This window comes from Macaca thibetana, chromosome 9 (genome assembly GCF_024542745.1).
Source record: "Macaca thibetana thibetana isolate TM-01 chromosome 9, ASM2454274v1, whole genome shotgun sequence".
NCBI classification, from domain to species: domain Eukaryota; kingdom Metazoa; phylum Chordata; class Mammalia; order Primates; family Cercopithecidae; genus Macaca; species Macaca thibetana.
This window is the reverse complement of record NC_065586.1, coordinates 77,450,870-77,477,631: the sequence shown is the minus strand read 5'-3', so window position 1 is coordinate 77,477,631 and position 26,762 is coordinate 77,450,870.

Genomic DNA, 26,762 nt, shown 5'->3' with positions numbered 1-26,762 from the left:
CTTCTGGATGCATAGTGTATGCTGTAGTACAGAGAAGATAATAAAATAAAATAAAAGATATTTGTATTGATAACCTCTATAAACAAAGCCATTAGATGCTTTCCAAAATGAATGTGTCTTACAGAATCATACTCCACTCGGAATAAATTTATGATAAGTACTTATTACATTTTAAACATTAAACCACTACATTGGAAAACTTGTTGACAAACTGTTTAATTTTCACCAACTGACCTAACCTCTCTGGAAAATGAATTCTCTCAACTGCAAAGAAGGGTATTGAATATATGACAAAAAATTCCTTCTAGCAGAAAAATTACATTATCTAAAGTGTACTTTTCCTGCAGTATATCAAAAAAAAGTTAGCATAATATTTCTAGATATTTAGCAACTATGTAGCAACACTAATATAAAATATTAATAGATAATATTAAGAATACAAAGTCATGTGATTTATAGTATAGCCATTAAAGTCTCACAGTCTCTACTGAGATTCATTTTTAAGTTTTTCTTCGCTTTTACAAAGTATATATGTATTAATTTTTCAATCATATATTAATTTCTGCAAAATTAATACTGAACAAAAGATTGAATAATTTAACATCTTATACCACAGTAGAAAATAAATAAACTATGAATATATGCATCGTAGATGAGTACGAAAAATAATTGTAGATAAATATAAAATTCCCAGATGGCTAAATAATATACAGTATATTTTATAAGCTAAAAACTTAAACAATATAATATAAATAAGTATTTGTAATATAGTTAGACAAGTAACCAGAAAATTTTATTACAAAACTCTAGAAAATTCCTACTTATCTATGTGAAACAAAGGAATGAAATAAATGAGAAGCAAAGATAGATACAATACTATTAATGAAAATTCATTCTTCAGTAAAAACTTTTTTCTATGGAGATTTATTTTATTGTTATATTTTAAAAGATAAAGCTATGCTTAGAGTCTTTTGGAGATATCAACAATTTTCTATTAAAAAGAAAATAATTGGAAACCAACAACACTAAAAACACATAAAAATACCATTTCCACTATATGTTTATCTAATTTTAAATAATTCTGCTAAGATACATGTAAGATCTATGTGAAAAAATACATAAAGGTAAGAAATGTATAAATATTTATTGGTGGACTTTAAAAAGGAAATAATGACTATGCTTTATATTTTAAGAGTATATTATTGCAGAGATGCCAATGTGTTGTAAAGATGCCAATGTGTTGTAAAGAGATGCCAATGTGTTGTAAAGATCCCTATGTGTTGTAAAGATTAAGTCAAATTCTAAAATCAGGTTTATTTTTTGTAAACAAAAGACAATCTCATTCTAATATTTATATGGAAGAATAATGAGAAAAGTAATAGACAAGAACATCCTACACAAAAAAATAGAGAGAGGCACATGCCCTGCTAGATAAATTAGATTATTATTCATATTATTCAATTATATATATACACACAACTTATTATTCACTTATAATAAAACTGTAATAATATTTATTGGGTATATAAAATGTCAAACACTGTTATGATTTAAATGCTTTTTATCTCTTAAACTCATGTTGAAATGTAATGAGGCCTTTAACAGGTGATTAGGCCATGAAGACTCTGCCCTCATGAACAGACTAATGCCTTTATCATGGGAGTGGGTCCATTATTAAAAAACAAGTTTGGCCATCTTTTGCTCTCTCTGCCCCATTCTTGTCCTTTCATCTTTCTCCATGATATGATGCAGCGAGATGGCCCTCACCAGATGCCAATCCCTCAATCTTTGACTTCTCAGATAGCAGAACTATGAGAAATAAATTTCTATTGTTTATAAACTACCCAGTTTTGAGTATTCTTTTATAGCAACACAAAACAGACTAAGACATACATACATGTGCACACACACACAAACATACACACACAATTATACAATTCTGTTGCTCACTAAGTCATGAACAACACATTTTATTAATCATGTAGACAAATATAATACAAAGTGCAAACTCTAGCATAAGCATATAATTAGCTATATAACAAAGCTATATTTGTAAGAGTATTAATGGCAGAGCAGTTAGAAAACAAGAGGCCATTCAAAAAGCACATATTGGAGAAATCATCGACTAAACAAGTAGAAGTAAAGAAAATTAAATCTCTATTTTACATACTACCCAGATACCAACGCTGAAATGATAGATATGTTGGAATTATTAAAGACATCAAAACAGCTACTAAAACCAAGTTCCATGAACTAACAGCAAACATTCTTGAATTAACTGTGGAGAGAAAAGTTATCAGTCAAAAAACAGAGGCAAAAAAAAAAAAAAAAAAAAAAAAAACAGCTAAATGCTTTAAAACTGAAAATAAAATAACCCAGAAACAAAACAAACAAAACTAGTCAACAGAGAAAAGAATCGGTAATGTTAAAATCTGTAGAAATTGTTTAACCTGAGAAATAATCAGCAAAGACTATGAAATAAATAGAACTTTAAGGTTTTGACACAATGCTATTATTAGATTCCTTGAAAAAAGAAGACAAAAGTATTAATACGCAAACATTAAATAATGACTGAAAACTTCCCAAATTTAGTGAAAAACATATATTTTAAAATGAAAAACTTTAGCAAACTTCAAACAGGATGGACTCAAAGAGAATCATGGAAAAATGCATCATAAATCACAGAACACCAAAAATAAAGAAAAATACCTTGAAAACAACCAAAGACAAAAGCACATTACATATAGGTAAACAACTATTCAAAAATCTTGAGGATTCTCATCAGAAACCATGGCGGCCAACAGACAGTTGAAAGATATTTCAAAGTGTTGAAAGAAAAGGACTGTCAAGATAGAATTCCATATCCAGTCAAAATATCCTTTAGAAATAAATGAAAAAGTGCATTCTCCTATGAAAAAAGAGTAAGAAAGTTGCCAGTATAACTGCTCTGAAATAAATGTAAAGGCAGATCTTCAGCTAGAAGGGAAAAATAACAGAGACAAATGTGAACCCCCCAAAATAAAGAAAAAGCAACAGAAATTGTACATTTCTGGGTGAATTTAATATGCTTATTTTCTCTTGTTAAAATGTGCTTGCTTTCTCTAGTTAAAATCTTGTTAAATTACAGTAATACTAACTGTAAATAAACTTTGAAAAGTTATATATGCATATTATAAACACAATGTAACCACAATTTACGAAGAAATGCAGATTTACTAAATCAATAGATAAAATGAAATACTAAAAAAGTAATTCAATAATAAAACAGAAGGTAGAAAAGATAATTCAGAGAAATAAAGGAGGGAGACACAAAACAGACCATAAAATTGTAGACTCAGAGTAGACTATTTTTATTCATTTCACGTTTGTTTGTTTGTTTTGTCTTTCATTTTCTAAGCCAGGTTGCACTCACATCTGCCAATAAAACTTAATCATTTTCAGTTTCTGGGACCTGGCCAAAACAGTTCAGAAGCACTCAATCAGCATGAGGTTATGACAGCACTTGAGTAGAGCTGGGTTAATTTGTACTCTAATCCTCCAAGTCCATGAAAAGTATCAAAAAGTGAGTTACAGCAAGTTCCTTTAGGGTTGAGTCAGGCTTACTTTTATCTGGAAAGCCATTCTGTTTCACAGCCTACACTGAAATCTCTCCACTTATACACCATTACAAATCTCAAACTGTGTATCATTGAATATAATTAATAATAGCACTCAGATTTGTTACATAATAAATAAATAAATAAATAAAATAGTGCTTAGATTTGCAAACTTTTTCCTTTAGTCTTTCACCACAGTCCATGGCATTATAGGTTAAGAGAGGATATGGGTCAGACTGCCTGGGAATATACTAATTATGTGACCTAAGGCAAATACTTAAATTCTCAAAGCTTCAGTTCTCTCATCCCCAAAGTGGAACAAAGTATAACTTCTATCTGATTTCTTGATAACAGGATGACATAAATAATAGATTTAAAATGATCAGCAGAGTGACTGGAACATAGTGAGTGTTTAGTAAATGTTATTTATAAATTTTATGACAAAGAAACTCAGGAACAGTGAGTCTAAGACACATACCTAGACAAAAATGGAATTGTTTCTAACTCAGATTTTCTTAGGTTTAATCGTAGTTATTATATTTTTTTTCTGCTTAATCCTCACACTTAATCATTATTTGTACTCTCACAATTTTCAGGTACTGAATAATCTCATAGTTTAAACCACCAACTGCAAAACTGCATTGATGGTGCCAAAAAATCTCAGATCCACACATACCAGTTGTGCACTGTCGGGTAAATTACTTAAAGTCATGCTTCCTAGGTTGCTTTGTCTACAAAATGTGGCTCATGTTAACTATGCTTTTATGGGAATTAAGAGAGAGAGAGAGAGTGTGTGTGTGTTTGTGTGCGTGTGCACATGTGTGTGTGCATATAGTTTGGAATAGTACCTAGCACTTTGAATAATATAAAAAATGGCAACTGTTTTATTATTATTATTTATCTTTTATTTTAGATTTGTGGCCAGTGTTTGCAGCTATGTAACATATTCGCTGAAAGCAGAAATTATATCTTATACTTTTCATTACTCACTCATTACTCTTAATACTGTTGATTACAAATTAATCACTAAATATTTATTGATCTGTATCAAGAACTTGATTGACTAGTTATTGAACAGTTCATCATACATAAGGACAATAGATCTGGAAATATTTATTTTTACTTCTTAACCCTAAGGAAATCATAGGATGGTCTTAAAATCATTTCTTAGATCTATATCTGTGTCAAATTATTGGCCCTTAAAATCAATATTCTATTTCTTTGAATTCCAACATTAAAACTTCGTCCCAATGCTATTTCACAATTCACTTTTCAGTCTTGTTCAGACTCTCATTCCCTGAAATTACATTACCTCAATTCTGTAAAATTAAGTAACACATTCCTCTAAAATTGTCTAATTTGCTATTAAGAGTGAGGAAAGCTAAGGAATAAAAGAAATGCCTTTCTTGAGAATGTAGACAATAGAGAATAGTAAGTTTAAATAAATAAATGTCCTTCTAATTTCACATACATACATACATATACACACATGCACACACATGTACATGCAGGAAAGATTTTTCTATAAGAAATTAAATTATAGTCACTTTTTTTTCTGCAAGAAACAGCTCCTTTGAGAGCTCTTAGTGGTGAAGCTGTTAAAGTGCAAAAACTAAAGTTATATCTCACAACAGAGACTGGATGTTGTTAAAGCCCAGAATGAATTATTTGCTCCTGGCGGCTATTTCTTACAGGTGGAATAAGAGCTTCTCAAAAGCTTAACAAGAAACCTTCCAAAAGTGGTGAACTTGGGCAAGTTCATATGCTGCGACTCCAGAGGAAAACAGAGAAATATTGAAAGGAAAGCCTTAAGCTGTAAAATCATCTGCCAGAGCAAAAATCTTTTCTATCATTGCAAATAGAAAAGCAAAGTAAGCTCATTTTTCCCCCGTTTATGATTGCATTCACTTGGAGAAAGCAAGGGAATATAGGGGCTTAGAGAATTAGAGTATTGGTCTTATTAAAATAACATTTAGGTGGAAGAAAATGTCTTTACCTTGAAAAATGCAGTTATCATAACCTAAGAAAACATTAAGTATCTATTTTCCTTGGGGGAAGAGAAACATATGCTTATAAAAAGGTGGCTTGACACTTGAGAGGAAAAAAAAAAAAAGACTAACAACCTAGGCAACAATTCCATCAAACACTTATAAGAGCAATATGTCTAATTTTTGCTGTAACTCTCAAAGACACACACATTACTTTTACATGCTCTGTGACACAATTAGACAAAGCCAAAACATCTAAATCAGGAGGGATAGGTTAGTCAATAAATATCAAACCAAATCTTAATATAAGGTAAACAGTGAAGAGCACTTGGAGGGAAACACAAATCTGTAAAGTTAGGGACTTTAGTTTTCCACACAAGTTTTCTAATACTTTCCAGTGCTATAGCATTATACATATACACACACACATACACACATATATACACACACATATATGTACACACACACATATATATAGTATTTTTCTCAAAATAATGGAGACAATTATCTTTCTTCTCACTTTGCCCTAACTGGACAGCACTTTTTCCCCTTTCTATACATCTATCACTAGCATTATGAGCTATTACTTTATCTTTCTGAAACATGGCATATGCAATCTAAAAATCTCACAGAAAGGTCAGTGAAATGATATGAAAAAAGGTGTTTTGTTAAAAATTCCTTGGACTAGCATCTTATGTTTAAAATAAGGATTTTCGTTGTTGTTGTTCCTCATAGAAGTATATCTCAACATATCCCCAATTCATGCTTCCACAAATATCATAGGCTGCAATACGAACTGTCAGTGAAGTTGTATTGCTTTTTAGTGTCAAGTTTTCTCTTTCCTCTTTACAGCTCACAAGACTTTGCTGTGGGTTGTCCTTTTATAAATTTTGCACCTGGATGGACAACTTCTTCTTCCTTATCATAACCACTGTTTGTCAGAAATCAGAACTGTATAAACATGGTATTACTTTAAATGGCTCTTGGTGTGTCTGACAAGAGCCAAACTACTTATTCTCTCATATTTTATCTCCTGTTCTGGAAGAATAAAAGAAAGCTTTCACTCTCAGTCAGTGTCAGTTTCTGCAGTACATATTCACTGAATTTATTCTTTTTCCAGGATAACTTTTCCAAATTAAAACAAAAAGTTTATTTCACTCTACCTGCACTAGGCATAATATTATTTAATAAGTCTTCAATATTTTTCAGGCTTTAGTCTGACAACATGATACCTAAGCATGCTGGTTCTTTAAGTGATTCTAATTATTTACCATAATGTATACTTTAAAGCATGTCATCTATTAAGAATTATGGAAAGATGTTTCTTAAAGAGAGCAGAAATGAGATAAAATGAGAAAATTATTGCATGACCTTTGCTTCTTGGCCAATTCATTCAATAAATATTTACTTATTGACTCAATTATAACATATAGTATGTTAAAAATTTGCCATATAAATGTGAAGAAGTTATAATAAAAACATCAATTAGCTGATGCTTTTATGGGGAGTAAGACATAAGAGGAAATATTTTCTAAGTAGAGGATGGAATGGGAATGGTAGCTATGAACGAAATTCCTTGTGAGTATTGGGTTTGGGAACACTTTCAGAAGGTAAATAAAATGTTCACCCAGCAATAGAACAGCAAAACATCTCACATTCCACATCTCTGCAGTGGCTGTGAGAATGGCGGCCCCGGTTCTTCCTGTGGCTCGCGGATGCTGCAGGGGACAATATAGACCTTGGTATCCAGAAACTTTGGTTGTATTTGACCTGTCTGGTAGCTCTTTGAGGAATCAGCTCAGGGACTTGCCTTTGTTGTCACAATCTGATTCTAAAGTTTATGTGGAAAAGTAAAAGACTCGGACTAGCCAACGCATAACTAATGAGCAAGAACAAGGATGGAGGACTCATCTGATTTAAGGACTTACCATAAAGCCCAGACATGACTTACACAACATATAAAGAATATCTGACAATGAAGCAAAGGCAATTCAATAAAAATGAGTCTTTCGAACAATTGGTGCTAGAACAATTGAACCTCTGTCTGCAGAAAAATAAACCTAGACACAAGCCTTACACGTTTCACGAAAATTAACTCAAAACGTATTGTAGATCTAAATGTAAGATGCAAAGCTGTAACTTCTAAAAGAAAACATGGGAGAAAATTTATGTAACTGTGAGTTTAATTATATAGCACCACAAGTGTGATTCATGAAAGAAAAAACATAGAAAGTAGACTTTATAAAATTTTTAAAAATTATACTTTGAAAAGACACTGTTAAGAGATTGAAAGACAAGCCACAGACTGAGGAAAAAAAAGCGTTTTTTATACTCATATCTGGCAAAAGACTTGAATACAAAATATACAACTATTAAAACACACAATAAGAAAAAAATGTTAATGGGCAAGAGACCTGACCTCAGCAATGATTTTCGTACTGCAAATAGGGATATAAAAAAATTAAGCTCAACATCATCTATAATTAAGGGATCTCAAGTCAAGACAATAAGTTACCACTATGCCTATTAGAATGAACATTTAAAAATTGACAATACCAATTACTAGCAAGAATGTGGACCAAAAGAAATTTCAATTAATTGCTGATGGCAGTGCAAAATGGTACAGCCATTTTTGAAAACCATTTGTTAACGTCTTACAAAGCTAGACATAGTCTTATCAGATAATCCAGCAATCATGCCCCATGATTTTTTTCTTAATTTTACTTTAAGTTCTGAGATACATGTGCTGAATGTGCAGGTTTGTTACAAAGGTATACATGTGCCACTTTGGTTTGCTGCACCTATCAACCCATCATCCAGGTTTTAAGACTTGCGTGCATTAGGTATTTGTCCTAATGCTCTCCTTCTCCTTTCCCCTGGCCTCTGACAGGCCCCAGTGTGTGATGTTCCCCTACTTGTGTCCATGTGTTCTCATAGTTCAACTCCCACTTGTGAATGAGAACCTGTGGGTTTGGTTTTCTGTTCCTGTGTTAGTTTGCCAACGATGATGGTTTCCAGCTTCATCCAGGTCACTGCAAAGGACATGAACTCATTCTTTTTTATGGCTGCATGCTCCATGATTTTCACCAACTGATTTGAAAACTTACATTTACAGCAAAAGCTGCAAGTAAATACTTAGAGCAGTTTTATTCATATGGGCAAATGAGGAAGCCAACAAGATTTCCTTCAATAAGTGAATGAATAAAAAATGTATGATGCATCTGTAGAACTGATATTATTAAGTGATAAAATGAAGGGAAATATGAATCCAAAAAAGACATGTTTGAATTTTAAATGCATATTTCTATATGAAAAAAGTCAGTTTGAAAAGGCTACGTATTGGATAATTACAATGGTTTGACATACTGGAAAAGCCAAAACTATGACAATAGACAAAAGGTGAATGGATGCCAGGGTTTGTAATTTTTCTGTGAATCTCTAGCTATTCTAAAATAAAAATGTTATTGAAAAAATTAGAAGTTTTGTATTATATCGAGAGTTTTCTCTTAGGAATGGAAAAAAGTGTCTATGGTAATCAAGTCTACCATTTTGTTGGAAGTTCATGGTTTCAATGCATATCATTCAAGTGTTCAGTTTTTGGATTAAAAGACTCTTCAGCTCTTCCAAGTAAAAATGTGGACATAGTTGATGGAAGTAAGATGTTAATAAAGTAGTCATTATTATCTGAGTCTTTTAAGTCTACTTGAATAAATCAACTGAAAACTAGCTAAACTTTGGAAAAGGGAGATGAAAACTGACAGTATAATATTCTGAGCAAACATATTATTGTAAGAAGAAAGGAATATGTATTGATTTAGATAAGGGAGTGTTATTTCAGAGAAAATGAGAGATATTAATATTTTCTTTTAATAGTAGGACTTCTGCAGGAAGAAAATATTTTTATAATTTGACTCAGTAAAAAAAGACATAAAAAAGAAGTACAGAATTGGCAAACTGGCATGTGTTCACAAATGATAAACCTTTCCTTGCATCTCATTTTACCTGGAGGTAGTTCTGATGGGATGTTGCATGTATAAATGAGGTAATTCATAGTTAGAGATAAAATAATGGGAATATATAATAAACTGCATCTTTACATATATACTTTCATTCACTACAATTTTATTTTTAAATAGTCTTTGGAGGGGGTAAGAAATACAGGTAAAGATTAATATTTATTGATATTTTAAGTATTTGGCTGAGTTATTCAAAGTAGTATTAAAAGGAAAAACTATTACATTGGTTATTGGAAGATAAAACCAAATTAAATTATATACTTGTGGCCTCAAGATTGAAATTAGCTAAATACATATTAGAAGAAGGTTTTTTTTGGATAAAATGTCCTTTGCCCATATAAATGATAATATAATAAAATAAGTATCAGGGCAATTAACTAAACAGTAATAATTATTGACTGATCATATGCAAAATAAAAATTTCATCTTTTACCAAAACTTTAGACAGGATTTTGGGAGGAAATTGTAAAGAGCAAAAAATGTAATCCCAATAGGATGAACACAGCTTGTAAATAAAATATTGTTTTGAGTTTGTTTTCGTAAGATATTTTTGGGTGTAATAAAGATTTACTGCTTGCAATATAAAGAAAACAAACAGTCTTGTGGTTCTTTGTTAGCACAATTATTCCTTTTGTCCATCTTATTATATGGAAAGGAATATTGTCTGAAAAAAATATAGAAATTACTCAGTACTTGGTCTTTGTGAATTGTCAAAGCGTCAGAGTAAATATTGGAGAAGTTATATTGCTTAAGTTCTTGTCTCTGCTTCCTGCTTTTGTCAAGAGGGTCAGGTCCCCTTCACAAGAGGACTATAAGCATAGAGCAAGAGGTCAACAAGCGATAATTCTAGGTTTTAGTTTAAAGAACACAGAAGAAATAGTTCATGAGCTTAGGAAAATTGGAGAAGTATACTTCAAGCAACTTGGGTTTCTGAAGCTCTTTTTTAGAAAATCAATAGCAATATCAGGCAGTCTAACACTAAGAGAAATTTCTAAAGCATTTATGGAATTTTATATCTTTCAACAGAGAGCTTTGATTTTAAGTCTCTGTCCTATTGATGCAACGTATTGATTTTCTTCCCATTGTTCATGAGGCTGCTTTATTTTTATAAGAACACTACTACGGTATGTCTATCAATTCAGAAGGAAAAAGGTAAATATACAAATTATTGCCCAGAAAAACTTCACTCTGTAAAAATATAAAGAATATAATCTATGTTTTCACACTTTATGTCTACTGTATATATTTGTGACTCATAAAGCATTGTGTGGTCTGGAAATCATTACTTTTATTGTTGTTTTAGGATCAATAGCAAGCAAGACACACTAGTATAAGAAAACAGTGTCTAGAAATTAAAGGCATGTTTCTTGCCCTAAGTTCTGCCCTTCTCTTCATCTTTTAATTAATTTTGATGCAATAAATAGTAATTCTTCATGTATAATTTAAATTGTTAATATATTTTTGACACCCTATGTGAAAAAAGATTAACAAGCACCTGGACTAAATCACTCCTATTTTATAAACCCAGAACCACAGAATACATTTCTTTGGGACTTACTTATTCTTAGTCACTATTCCTAAGAACTAAGAAATGTTGACTGAGTTCTACCCTATGTCCTGTCTCACATTCCTGTTCTACTTTCTTATGACCAGTCTGAGACTGTAATATGTTTTCTACTAACTAGCAGATGGTAAAGACAGCCTTGCTTTTAACTTGAGCATCCTGTTCTCTGGTGGTCTTTCACTAGCACCTTTAACTTTCTGCTGACATTGGTTATCTCTCTTAAAAGAGGTGTGGTGTAAAGATAATGAAGGTCATATATGCAATGACCATAGCTTCAAAACCTAGTCTTGGCATTTAAAAGTTTTAATTTTGCCTAGAAGTGTCAGATGAGTTATATTTCTTCATGTTGACTTTCTACTTTTATGTAGTGATTAAATGAGTTCAGTTTTGAAGGAGTAAATATTTTATGGAATTGTCCAATTTATATAGTTTATTAAAATAATGTTTCTATATTTGGGCATATATAAAGCTTTTAGATGTTCTTATTAACTGAAGTATGAAAGTGAAGGCATATTTTAAGGCACTTTTTAATTTTAAATGGTACAATGTTTTCAAATGACAAAAGGATAAAGAGAAAAAATGTTCATAAATATCTCAACTAGAAATAATAATTATAAATGATAGATTTTGTTGACATATTTACTTGTTTAGATGACACAAATCTGGAAACATTGAATATATATTTTTGTAAATGGCTATTTTCACTTAACAATATATTGTATTACATGTCAGTAAAACGGTTTCTGAATCTTATTTTAATTACAATTTTAAATTTATATGGATATTACATACTTTCTATAACTCTTATATATTTCTAGGCACTTAATTCATTCTCAAGTTTCCACTTTAAATAATAAAGCTGCAATATATTTGGTTTACATAAAAGGTACCCAACTTCTCTGATAATTTTGATGTTATTACGGACAAAATGATGTTTTCCAAAATTCATATATTAAAGAAGAAACCAAAACTTCTGATACTTTGAGATTGTACTAGCCTCAAGAAACATGAGAAAATAAATTTTTAATTTTTAAGCCATTCATTCTGTGGTATTTTGTTCTAGTATCCCTAGGAGTCTAATACAGGTGTATTTCCAGAAATATAGTCACCACATCAGTGCTTAGGAACTCTGAAATTTTAGATTCACATTCACATTTTTCTCTCCATTGAAAAGGCTGAAAGTTCCTGCTTTATTATGCCCTCACAAACCGTAGTTAATAATGTGTTAAAAAGCAAAAATAGAGGGAACGGAGGGAGGTAGGGATGAGGAAATAGACTGATAGAGGGAAGAGAAAAAACAAAGGTAGAGTTTTAACAATGAACAGAGACAGAAAGTTGTTTGGCATGAATTCTATCTTTCATCTGATAAATTAATTCCATTTAATTTATTAAATAAATATATTTTATTAATAGTATGGCCCAAAGCATTATTTTTCCTAATGTTAAAAACATGCAATAACTACTGGTTGCTCATCAATAGAATATAGGGCAAGGATTTATGCAGATTTCAGTCCCTAATAATTACAAACTGCAGAATTTTTAGAGGACCTCAGAAAGGTAATAAATATTATGTGACTTTTTAATATAAATTTTAGCAGGCAAACAAGCAATATTTACCTGTTCAAGGATAGCCAGTGGAAAATAAATGCGTATGAACAGAATGCCTTGCTTTGTATTGTACTGAATTATAAGCAGTACTTTCCCAACACTACAAGAATTTGATAAATTTTCACACCTACATTTTTGTGAAAAAACCTGTGATGGAAGGCAATGAAGTAGTAGAGAATAGGGGAAATTAACTAGCCAAGAGTAGGACTTCTGTGATAGAAGATGTTTTTAAAAATATAAACAAACTTTAAATTTTTGTAAAATAATTAATATTGCTGTTTCTCATTTTCCCGGTATGTCTCTCAAATGTCATTGGTTTTGCAATTTCAAACTAAACTTGGTAATTAAATTTTATGCTGACAATGTAATACAACTCCTAATTTTACAAAATCAATAATAGAGTAGACATATTTTAATGAGTCTTTGAATTTCAAAAGGCTTGCTTAGGGGAGGATCTCTTTATAGTCAAAAAATGATAAATGCTGTTAATCATTTATCATTTAATTTAATATTGTTAATTTAATATTATGTTACACAAACTCATTTTCCTACGTGTCATGGGGATAACTAGAAGATACTGCACTGATATTAACAATATGATAGTCCTGAGACATGTTTATGATATGATTTTTTCTTCATAGACACAATAAGGCAATTAATTTTGATTTTTAAAGTGACACTATGCCCAAGAGTAAGAATTGCATATATTTTTGTCACTTTCCAAAGTGAAATAAGATTTCCAATGAAAAATGTTAATTTACACTGTTATTGCTTTAAATAACTGCATTAAGTTTTAATTATACATACCCTGAAGCTATAGGATAGATTGCATCACCTGTGTTTTTTGTCTTTAACTAATAATATGCTTATGCTACAACTATACATAACATACTCTTTACAGCTATATAGAAAATTTATGTATTTTATAAACATCTTGTAAATATTTTACATGAAATATTTTTACATCATGGTGATACATGAAAAGGACCTCATAACCAAATTAATTTTAGAAAATCCCAGACAAAAATAAGTTAATCATTTTTTTCTTGAAGAAATTCTCAGAATCACCAATTTGTTAAATTTCATTGGAAATCCCCAAAGAAGGGATAGACATTTCAATATTTGCCAAAGGTCAGACTGATAATGTCAATAATTATAGGTTGGGGCAAAAGTAATTGTGGTTTTTGCTATTAAAAGTAATGACAAAACCCGCAGTTACTGCTGCACCAACTTAATATCAGATGAGATTCTGGTCCTAAGGCATTTAAAGCTGTGTTCTATTTACACTGCCTAGGACATAGCTCTAAGTTCTACAGTTCTGTATTCGCTCCCATTGTTATTATTGTGGTTTTGACCCTACTTACTTTGTTGCTGCACTATTACGACAGTTCTGCAAACATTCGCCTCTACTGAAATAAATTATCCCCATGAACTATCTTTCTAAAATTAGATCGTATCAAATAGGCTTTGAAATCTTGAACGAATTTTCTGTTTAACATTTGACATCACGGCAACATGCATCTATTATCTTTAGCAGTAATATCTACACATACTTTACCCTTAACAGACCCTATATGTGGTCCCTTATGTTCATTAATGTTTCTCTAATGGCACAATAAACTTTCATGCATTTGTGATTTTGTTCAGAAACACCACTACCTCACTTGTATTCTCATATTTTAAGGGTTAGTTGAAACGTAACTTAGTAATATCTTTAGTTTAATTTCTCCTTTTGAAGTTAATTGATTTCTCAAATGTGTTCTTCTAGTAGTTTATACTTACATTTATCATATAAAGTACTACAGAGGTACATGTGTCTCTCTTAGTGCACTATAGCAGTATACCAGCCAGGAGATATATTTCAGGGAAAAGTGGTGTCTTCAAAAGACACCTAGTTCATGTGGTATATTTTTTAATATGTTGCAAAAGCATATTCCTTACCTCTAAATTCTAGTTTCACCCGCTATCATCTCCTATAAATTGATAGGAGACTGCTATCAATAGAAAGCAAATTTTGGCTGAGTAGTTGTAGTAGAAAGATTTGGATTTAGAGGGAGGGGATGAAGAATAAATCAGAGTGAAGTTATGATCATACTAGTTGGTTTACTTATTAGATGCTTACTGATTGTTAAGCATCTTGCTAAGCACTCTATATACACTATCATGTTTATTTCATGATATAGTTCATGTTTATGAAGGATAGAAACACAAGAGGGAAGTAATAAAAAATGAGATAAAAAGGCATTTTATTTAAACTTCAGAATGTTTCCCAATCCAGGTCCTACATTCACATAGCAATATGCATTTTGAACTTACTATGCTAATAACTAGAAATGCAAAAATGAATAAGTACCATGTCAACTTTCATAGAGCATGCGAACTAGTATTAAATGAACTGTTGTAAAAGATGTCCACAAAAATGCCATGAATGCCATGAATGACCATAGAATTCTGACCATTAGACTTGAATTGTGTCCTTCTCCAAAAATAAAAAATATACTGATATTCTCGACACCAGTACCTCACAGTGTAATCTTATTTGGAAGTAAGGTCATTGCAGATATAACTAGCTAAGTAAAAATGAAATGTAAGTGGAGTAGGGTGACTACTTAATGCAATATATTTGATGCTCTAATAAGAAGATGAGAAGAAACACAGGGACACAGCACATAAAGGGACAACACCATGTGACAAAGGAGGTGGAAATTGAAGCTCTGAAGCTGCAAGCTAAGAAACAAAGGATCTCTAGCAAATCACCAGGGGCCTGAAAGAAATGAGAGAGAGTTCTCCCCTATGGGTTTCAGAGAAACCATGACCCTGCTGATACCTTGATTTCAGGATTAAAGTACTTCCAGAACTGTGAGAAAATATTAATAAATTTTTGTTTTCCTTTGTCATTTGATTTGGAGTATTTTATTACAGCATACCTAGAAAACTAATATGCTCACATAAAAATGACAATTTCCATATTTGAGCTAGCTTATGAAATATTACTAAAGCAGTAATATTAGTTTTCTTTGAAAATAGACATTGGCATCAGAAGACAGGTGGAGAGCAATTTGTGAAGCAAGTAACTAATTTGTCTGGCAGATTTTTGTTCATTTACAGATTTTTTTCTAATTTATATTTTAAGTTCAGGAGTACATGTGCAGGTTTGTTACACAGGCAAACTTGTGTCATGGAAGTTTGTTTTACAGATTATTTAATCACCTAGGTATTAAGCCTAGTATTCATTAGTTATATTTTGTGATCCTCTCCATCCTTGCACCCTCTGCGCTCTGATAGGACCCAGTGTGTTATTCCCCTCCATGTGTCCACGTGTTCTCATCACTTAGCTCCCACTTATAAGTGAGAGCATGCAGCACTTGGTTTTCTGTTCTTGTGTTAGCTTGCTAAGGATAATGGCCACCAGCTCCATTCATATCCCTGCAAAGGACATGATCTTGATTTTTTTGTTTGTTTGTTTGTTTGTTTTGTTTTGTTTGATTGTTTTATGGTGGCATTGCATTCCATTGTTTATATGTACCAGATTTTGTTTATCCAGTGTATCATTGATATACATTTAGGTTAATTCTATGTCTTTGCTATTGAGAATAGTATGACAATAAAGATGTGTGTGCATTTGTCTTTATAATAGAATGATTTATATTCCTTTGGGTATATAGCCAGTAATGAGATTGCTGGGTCAAATGGTATTTCTTTTTGTTGTTGCTGTTGTTGTTGTTGTTTGAGACAGAGTTTTGCTCTTGTTGCCCAGGCTGGAGTGCAATGATGCAATCTTGGTTCACTGCAACCTCTGCTTCCGAGGTTCAAGCGATTCTCCTGCCTCTGCCTCCCAAAGTAGCTGAGATTACAGGTGCCCACCACTATGCCCAGCTAATTTTTTTTTGTATTTTTAGTTGAGACAGGGTTTCACCATGTTGGCCAGCCTGGTCTTGAACTCCTGACCTTAGGTGATCCACCCACCTTGGCCTCCCAAAGTGCTTGGATTACAGGTGTGAGCCACGGTGTCTGGCCAGTATTTCTGTCTTTAAGTCTTTGAGAAATCACTACACTGTCACACTGTCTTCCATAATGGCTGAACTAATTTACACTCCCACCAATATAAGCATTCCTTTTTCTTCACAACCTTGCCAGCATCTATTATTTTTTGACTTTTTGATAACAGTCATTCTGACTGGTGTGAGATGGTATCTCATTATGGTTTTGATTTGCATTTCTCTAATGATCAGTGATGTTGAGCTTTTATCATGTTATTGTTAACTGTTTTCTTTATTTTCTAGAAAGAGCAACTCTATTAATGTATAATGTATAACAACTCCATTACAACAGATAAGAGATCACATAGCATATGTCATAAAGAACATTTGCTGTGCCTCTTGTTTGTTTGATGATTTTTCAGGCAATCTAGCATAAACAATGAAATTATATTACAGTAATTGACTGTATAGATTTTCTTTCTCATCTTATTACAATCTTAATGGTTATTGACATAGAATATGTCCTTTAACTACAACATTATACATCAACCAAAAATCAGCTTGGGCACTAAAAGGCATATTTAATTCCAAGGACTCAGCACCATGTATCAGCTCTGTCGGTAATTACAAAATGTTCTACTTATCAAAACACTCAGCAATTGAGATATGTAAGTCCTGTGTTATAGATCTTTCCCCAAAATGTCTACTTAGACCTCTACATCTTCCATTTCTTTGGAATGCTTATGTAAGTAGAGATTATTTTGTTCTGACTTTTATTGTTTAGGAGTATTTTTTATCTGTATTGTCTTACTCGCCAAAAAAAAAAAAAAAAGAGAGAGAAAACATGTTTTGCTGCAATTTGCTTTACCCAAAATGTGAAAGCATATTTTAGAAAAACTGTAACAGAAATAAAATTAAGATGCAAAAAGTAGATTTTTTGGAGGTGGTTAATTTTGTTGCTTCATGTAACAAGTTTAAAGATTTTGTGCTATTCAAGCAATTTCAGGGATCAGTCCATTTTAGAAAATGATATACTCTTATTTATTGTTTTTAGTTTAATAATGTGTTATACTTTTGAGAAGCAGTGTTATCAGTATTTCATTGTTTTTGACTACCTGGCTGATATATTTATTAGAGTGTTGCAAATCTTACTCCTTCTCTTCTCAATACTCTCATTGATTTGTATGTACCAGCTAGTTGTCTTTCTATCTTAGTAATCAGAATTTCTGTAGTATGTTTTCTTTCCTATAGTTTCAGCTATATTAGAATATTTAAACACTGCTTTATGAGATTCAGTCTGTGAAGCTTTTAGAGACTTTTGCTTTTTAAACTAAAAAGTATGTGTTTTATTTATCTTGCCATTAATCAATGCAAGCACATATGGTAAGTATTCATGGGCACCTACTTGCTTGATAACTTTTATACAATTATTAGACTCAAATTGACATTTTGTGTCATTTTGCCTTTTTATTTATGCTTTATATTAACCTTTTGCTTTTCAGTATGATTTGTTTATTAGAGATCTGCTTACATTACTGGATAGCCTTAGTATATTTTATCTGTCAGTTCTTAAGCAATCAAGTAACCATGATGAAACAGGAAACAAATTATTTTAATAGCATAGTATCACACTCTTTTTTGAATAAAATTTTATAGTATCTTTGATTAAAAAAAAAAAGTGCTATCTGCTCTTTAGTCATCCCCAATGTGCCACTAGGAAAATTAAAACCTGCCATATTCAGGAAATAGCATAATTCAGAAACTTTAAATTTCTTTCCATACGATGATGACATACAGAAAAGTTCTTTCTTGCTTTATTTGAGTATTGCTTTAGTTTTGGGTATGATGTGCATTGTACACTCTGGTATGGTTTATCAATACCAGTTATTTAAGGCAATATATACGACAAAGAAACTGGATATACGCTTGTGGTAGTATATGATGTCAAGGTTTATTCATTTATATAATCTCACTTAGCTTTCTAATTGCTACACTATGTGTTGAATATAGAAGTGAAAATACAGTTCAAAGACTTTTTGTCAAGTTTAATTTGACTAATTTATATGATTGGTGTAGAACATTTCCATCATCCCAAAGAGTTCTGTCATTTCAGTCAGTCCTTTACCCCTGCCCTATGGTCCCTACTTTCTAGCACTTTGTTTTTTCCCTTTCTAGAATTTATATAAAGTGAATCAAACTGTGTTTGGTGTTTTGTATCCGAAATTCTTGACTCAGAGTAATGTGCTTGAGAGACATCTATTTTGTTATATGTCAGTCATATATAACATATAACATCTATATGTTATATGTTGTCAGTATGTTATTCTTATTTATTCCTGAACAGAATTAATTATTTCATTGGTTGCCTGGAATATATATATATATAAATAAAATATATATATATACACACACTATATTTATTATTAAACATACATGTATCTTTCAAATCATCTGTGATAATTCTAAGGAAATATTTTATAGACCTCTTTATGTGACTTCCTTTAATATTTTCTGTAAATATGTTTGCTGAAAATATTTTATGTTAGACAAATATATTCCTATTTAATGGATTGCATGCTATATTTTGAAGAAAAATATTTCAACACTATTTTGTAAGAATATTAATGAAATAATGAAACATTGGCACAATGACATTTACAAAATAATGTATCATTATTTTGTACCCTAGTCTAACATTAAACATAATAAAATTGTTTAAATTAACTAGAAATTCTTGTTTCACCTATAGTAAAAATGTAAGTAACATTCTTTATTACTAGGAGATAAATTCAATGAATCTGTTTTTATTTGAATATACAATTACAATCTTGTCATAAATACTCAGCAGGCTTAGATTGTCATGCTATATGGCTGAGCAATTTTAAAAAATGGTTTTACAAGGATAAACTGATAATACTGAAATTCCTATCTGTAAGTGTATAATGGTATCTCCACTATCTAACGCACTAAATGTGTGTAATTCTTCTAAATTGTAGGAAATTTTTTTACTAAAAAGACTTCGACCCTATAAGACAATATCCTCTGGGAAAATGCAAATGATTTTTTTCCCCAAGTAAAATATAGAAGTTTCACAGGATACTAACTAGCTTTTACTTTACATACAATGTTTTTAAACTTCAACATTTGAGTTTTCAAATTTCACTAAATTAAAGAGAGAGAGCTCAATGCAACAGCAAACAAACAGAAAAATGTATGAAGTAACTTATTAAAGAAAATCAAGAAACTAAAGTTCTACATAACTTTGACACAAGAATTCCTATGTAATTTGAGATTGTTTAGCATGTTATTAATCAGTAAGGCTCATATTACTACTCTCAGGGTATTACTTAATTCCTTACTGTTACAAAATTATATATGTATGTAATAATGAGTCATAAATATAATAATAAACATAGCAAGGCATCATTGTAATACATCTCTAAAAAGGGTATAATATTTTTGGAAAATTCTTATGACAAAAAGACAAATTTTCTTGCACAGAAGAAGTAACATTTACTTATGTGTCATTTTGAAAAACTATCAGAAAAAATATGAATATACATATATGTTTTTATATGAGCAAAGCATTAGAGAAGAAATGGCTGGCTTTCAATGTTCATATTGGTAGAGTGAAGCTATATAATTCTCACAGTTTCCATACTAAGAAAAGATTATCAAATTATTAACTTCTTTATATCATTAAAATTTATAAAACTAATAAATCAGGTCCTGGCTTATTTTTTGTGGTTAATTCATATATGTGTGTGTGTGTGTATATATATATTTCTGTTTCTATATCCAAATTAAATTGCAGAAGTGGATTTGTCAGATAAATCATAATTCTCCAGATAGAGAAACTGTCTTCTTGTAAATATTTTACTCAATATCTAAGATTTTCTGATTTTCTTATTTCCCTGATTTTTTCAATGTTTTTATATATATATATATATAAAACTATATATATATATATTTGTTTGTAGAGTATTATCATTTCTAGTGCTCTTTTTCCAAATCTGCTTTAAAAATGTATAGTGATTTATAGCTGATGAATTGAGACATTTTTGTTTTAGTTTGGTCTTGCCTTATCCTAGTTGTTATTTTTAGATACTCAACCTACTTTCATTGATAGCTTACAGCAGAATAGTCAGAAACATCCAACCTATAATATTTTAAATTTACATTTCTCATTGATTTCGTGCTAATGTACTGAATTAATGTTTGTTGGATTTATTCATACTTTTCAACTTATGCCATTCAGTGAACAGCTACTACATATAAATTTTATAAACTCTATATAGCAAAAGTAGGGCCTCCTCATGTAAGATCAAAGAGAGATACAGAAAATTTTGTCACAATAGTGCCTCCAAATTTCTTGGGATTTATGACCAAATATGAAGTCATTATAGTTGATATTTACAGCATTTCTTGTTCTTACACTGAAGGAAACACATATAATTATTTTGTTTCTTGTCATTTCCCATGTTTACTAAAAGATACATCCCAAATTTTATTTAAATAAATTTCCTTCAAAATGTAACAGGGTCACAGGGACTGTACTTGTATAAAGAGAATATGCTCTTAAGAGTTAGTCTTCTGCAGCTAATCATTTTTATATAAAAAGTGATGAGAATTTTTCCAGGAGCTTTTATGCAACTGAGAATCCAGACTGTGACTGTATATGTGAGAATGTGGCAAAAAATAATCTCCACTCAATGTCTTTTATATCTTGGAACTGATTCTTAACAATAAAACCTCATTTAACATGCTTTGTGAGCAACACTATCCAGTGATTTAGAATTTATTTTCTATTTCAAATGGTTGCTTAATGCTTATTAGGAGAGTTCTAAAACGCTGTAGACTCCTAGCATACAATCTTCAGGGCAAGGTACTTATTAGGAGAGGTCTAAGATGTTGTAGAATCCCAGTATACAATCTTCTGGACAGGAAGACCGTGGCTGGGGTATCAAGTAATCCAAACTGCCAATTGGACCTGTATTGTTCCTTGCTCACTTCCTTCATGTTTATTTAATTCACTGACTTCATTTCTCCAGTCTGTCATCTAATACTTTGTCCACCTGTTTTACTTCACTTTTGCACCCTGCCTTAAGTTGCCCAATACCCACCAATGAGAAACACAAGTGAATCCCTTTCACTTCAGTATCCTTTATGAGCATTGACTCTGGAGAGAGGGCCTGTCTTGATTTAGAAATGACCTAAAGACTTCCAAGGTGTGATGAATCTGCGAAGCCTCAAACCTGTCTTTTACTCCGAATGCTATTGCGTTAGCTCAGAATACGCAATGTCAAGCTTAAAGTTCTTCAATAATTAAAGACATAATTTCAAGAAAATAAAGACAATAAACAACTAGATGAAGGGAAAACCCAATTCCCACTACAATGCTTCGTAGTGGTCATGCTAACTGGAGTAGGATGATATCAAATTGTGGTTTCGGTTTTGATTTTTTGATGATTCCTGATGTTGAGCATCTTCCATATAGCTGTTGGACATTTGTATATATTCTTTTCAGAAATACCTATTTAGATCACTTGCAGACTCTTTAGTGGGATTGTTTGAAATTTTTCTGGTGAGTTGTTTGAGTTTTTTTTACATTCTGGATACCAGTTTTTTGGTGGTGAATATTTTGCAAATATTTTCTCCCATTCAACAGTTTGTCTCTTTACTATGTTGGTTATTTCCTTTCTAGTGCAGAAACTTTTGAGTTTAATATAGTTTTAATTGCCTATTTTTGTTTGTTTGTCTGTGTTCTAGAGCATCTTAGCTATAAAATGTTTGCTTAGACCAATGGTCTGGAGTGTTTTCCCTATGTTTTCTTCTAGTAGTTTTAATGTTCACAGGTGATATATATCAGTCTTTAAACCAGTTTGATATGGATTTTTGTATAGATGAAATGTAGGAGTCCAGTTTCATTCTTATGCATATGGGTATACAGTTTTCCAAGTAACATTTATTTTTATTTTTGAGATGGAGTCTTGCTCTGTCACCCAGGCTGGAGCGCAGTGGCACAATCTCAGCTCACTGAAACCTCTGCCTTAGCCTCCCGAGTAGCTGGGATTACAGGCACCTGCCACCATGCCCGGCTTAATTTTTGTACTTTTAGTAGAGATAGGTTTTCAACGTGTTGGCCAGGCAGGTCTTGAACTCATGACCTCAAGTGATTTGCCTGCTTCAGCCTCCCGAAGTGCTGGGATCCAAGTAACATTTATTGAGTGTCCTTTTCCCAGTGTATGTCCTTGGTGCCTTAGTTGTAAATCAGTTGGCTTTTAAAACTGGTTTATTTCTGGGTTTTCTATTTTGTTCCATTAGTTTGTGTCTGTTTTTATACCAATACCATGCTATTTTAGTTCCTATATCCTTGCAACATATTTTGAAGTCAGATAGTGTGATGCCTCTAGCTTTGTTCCTTTTGCTCAGGATTGACTTGGCTATTTATGTTCCTCTTTTTCATTTTAGGATTGTTTTGTTTGTTCTAATTCTGTGAAGAATGGCATTGGTATTTTGATAGGAATTGCATTGAATCTGTAGATTTCTTTGAGAAACATGGTTTTTTTACTACATTAATTATTCTGATATATGAGCATGGTATGTCATTTTGCTTTTTGTGTCGTCTCCAGTTTCTTTCATTAGTGATTTATAGTTTTCCTTGTAAAGATGTTTTACCTCCTTGGTAAAATCTTTTTCTAGGTATTTTATTTAGTGGTAGCTATTGCAAATGGTATTACCTTTTTGTTTTTTTGTTTTTTGTTTTCAGCTAGTTTGTCATTGGTGTACAAAAATGCTACTAATTTTCGCATGTTGATTTTGTATCCTGTGAGTTTACTAAATTTGTTTTTCAGTTGCAAAAGCTTTCTAGTGGAGTCTAGAGTTTTCTAGATATAAGATCAGGACATCTGCAAAAAGGATACCTTGATTTCCTATTTTCCAATTTGGATGTTTTTATTTATTTCTCTTGCTTGATTGTTCTGACTTCCATTACTATGTTGAATAGTAATGTCATTCTTGTCTTATTCTAGTTCTTAGATGAAAGGCTTTAAGCTTTTTCCAATTCAGTATAATGCTAGCTGTAGATTTATCATATATGGCCTTTATTATATTGAGGTATTTTTTCCTATGCCAAGATATTTGAACATTTTTATCATAAAACAATGTTGAATGTTATGGAATGATTTTTTCGGCATCTATTGAGATAGTTTTTTGTCTTTCATTCTACTGATGACTGTCTTTCATTCTATTATGTTTATTAATTTGTGTATGTTGAACTAATCTTGCATCCCTGGGATAAATCCTACTTTATCATGATAAATGATTTTTTGATGTACTGTTGTATTTGGTTTCCTACTATTTTGTTGAGAACTTTTCTGTCTATCCTCATTAAAAATATTGGCCTGTAGTTTTCCTTTCTTGTTGAGTTCTTTTCTGATTTTGGTATCAGGGCAATGCTAGCATCATAGAATGATTTGGAAGAATTCTGTCTTCTACTTATTGGAATAGTTTGAGAATTAGTATAAATTCCTCTGTTGAAGTTTGGTAGGATTAGGCAGTGAGGCCATCAAGTCCTGGGCTTCTCTTTGTTGGCAGACTTTTTACTGCTGTTCAAACTTGTTACTCATTTTGGTATGTTCAAGCTTTCTATTTCTTTCAGATTCCTTCTTGGTAGATTGAATGTGACCAGGAACTTATCCATTTCCTCTGGGATTTCCAGTTTTTTAGCGTATACTTCTTCATAATAGTCTCTAATGAATTTTTGTATTTCTGTGATACCCATTGTAATGTCCCCTTTTTCTTTCTAATTTTGTTTATTTGGGTCTTTTTTTTTTTTTTTCTTCATTAGACAAGCTAATGGTTTATTGATTTTGTTTACCTTAAAAAAAAAAAAAACCTTTTTATTTTCTTGATCCTTTGTATTAATTTTTTAGTCCCTACTTTATTTTGTACTGCCCTGAACTTTGTTGTTTCCTACAACAATTTTGAGTTTGTGCTTTTGTAATTCCTTGAGATGCACTGTTGGATTGTTTCTTTGAAATCTTTCCACTTTTATGGTGTAGACATTTATTACTGTGAACTCCCATATTGGCATTGCCTTTGCTGTGTCCAATAAGTTTTAATATTGTGTATTTTGTGTTTCCGTTTTCATTGTTTCAAGGAATATTTCCTTGTTAATTTCTTCCTTAACCCAATAGTCATTCAGAAGCATGTTGTTTAGTTTTTATGTAGTTGATAGGTTTCCAAAGTTGGTAGGTTTCCAAAGTTGATAGGTTTCCAAAGAGTTCCTCTTAGTATTGAACTCTCTAACATATGGCATATTCTGGAAAATGTCACATGGGCTAAGGAGAAGAATGTGTGTTCTGAGGTCTTGAAAAAAAAGTTCTGTAAATATATCCTAGGTCTATTTGGTCTAATGTGCAGTTTAAATCCAGTGTTTCTTTCTTAATTTTCTGTCTAGATGGTTTTCTAATGCTGAGAGCGAAGTGCTGAAGTACTCAAATATTATTATATTGGAGTCTCCCTTGAGGTCTACTAATATCTGCCTCATATATCTAGGTGCTCCAGTATTAGGTGCATATACATTTAGAATTGCTATATCTTCCTGCTAAGTTGATCCCTTTATCATTATATCATGATATTCTTTATCTTTTTTTTTACTGTTTTGACTTAAAGTCTGTCTTATATGTATAACTACTCCTGCTTGTTCTTGTTTTCTGTTGCATGAAATATCTTTTTCCATCCCTTTCTGTCTATGTGTGTCTTTACAAGTGATATAGGTTTCTTAGAGGAATCATATAGTTGGGTCATTTTTTTTAATCCATTGAGCAAGTCTATAACTTTTAAGTGGAAATTTTATTCCATTTACATTCAAGGTTGTTGTTGTTATGTAGGGGCTTATTACTGTCATTTTATTAATTGATTTCAGGTTGTTTTGTATAGCGTTTGTTTTTGTTTTGTATAGTGAATGTTTTCTCCATCAGATTTTATACATTTGTGTGCTGCCATGGTATTAGATAGCATCTTTTTCCTTCTAGGTTACGACTCCTTTAAGCATTTCTTGTGCTATTAGTCTAGTATGAATTTACTCAGGTTTTACATGTCTGGGAAATACTTTATTTTTCCTCCATTCATAAAGAATAACTTTGCTGGGTACACTATTCTTAACTAATTGTCTTAAAATGTTAGTACTTGAAATATATTATTTTATTCTTACCTGGCCTGTAGCTTTTCTGCTGAGAAATCTGCTGTTCATCTGATGGGAGTTTCTTTATCAGTGATTAGACACTTTTTCTCGTGGCTTTTAGAATTATCTGTCATTGAATTTTGACCGTTTGATTATAAAGTACTGTGAAGTAGACATTCTTGAATTTTATCTGTTTGGAGATATCTGCCCTTCCTGTAGCTGGGTGTCTAAATCTCATGCTAGACTTGTGAAGTTTTCTGCTACTATTTTGTAATATAAGTTTTCTATCCCTTTAACTTTTCCTTTGCCTCTGAGACACCATAAATATTTGTTCACATTATAATGTCTCATATGTAATGTAGGCTTCGTTATTTTTCTCTTTTTTTTTCTGACTGGGCAATTTCAAAAGACCAGTTCTGAAGGTCTGAGATTATTTCTTATGCTTGATCTAGTATGCGGTTGAAGTTTTCAATAGTATTTTTAATTTCTTCCAATGAATTATTTAGTTTCAAATTTTCTTTTTTAGTTTTTCATGACATCTCTTTGACAAACTTCTCATTCATATCCTGAATTCTTTTTCTGATTTATTTGAATTGCTTATCTTTTACTCTGTATCTTACTGAGCTTTTTCAATAACATTATTTTGAATTCTTTTAGGTATTCCACACACTATATTTATTTTTTCTGAATCTCCCTGATTTATTAGGGTTTTTTATTTTCCTTTCTTTTTAACACTAACAACTTCAGATTCCTAATTTCCAATAAATGGACATATCTTATTGTAAGGTTTATGGGCTTTTATAAGCATTACCATGATGTTGTC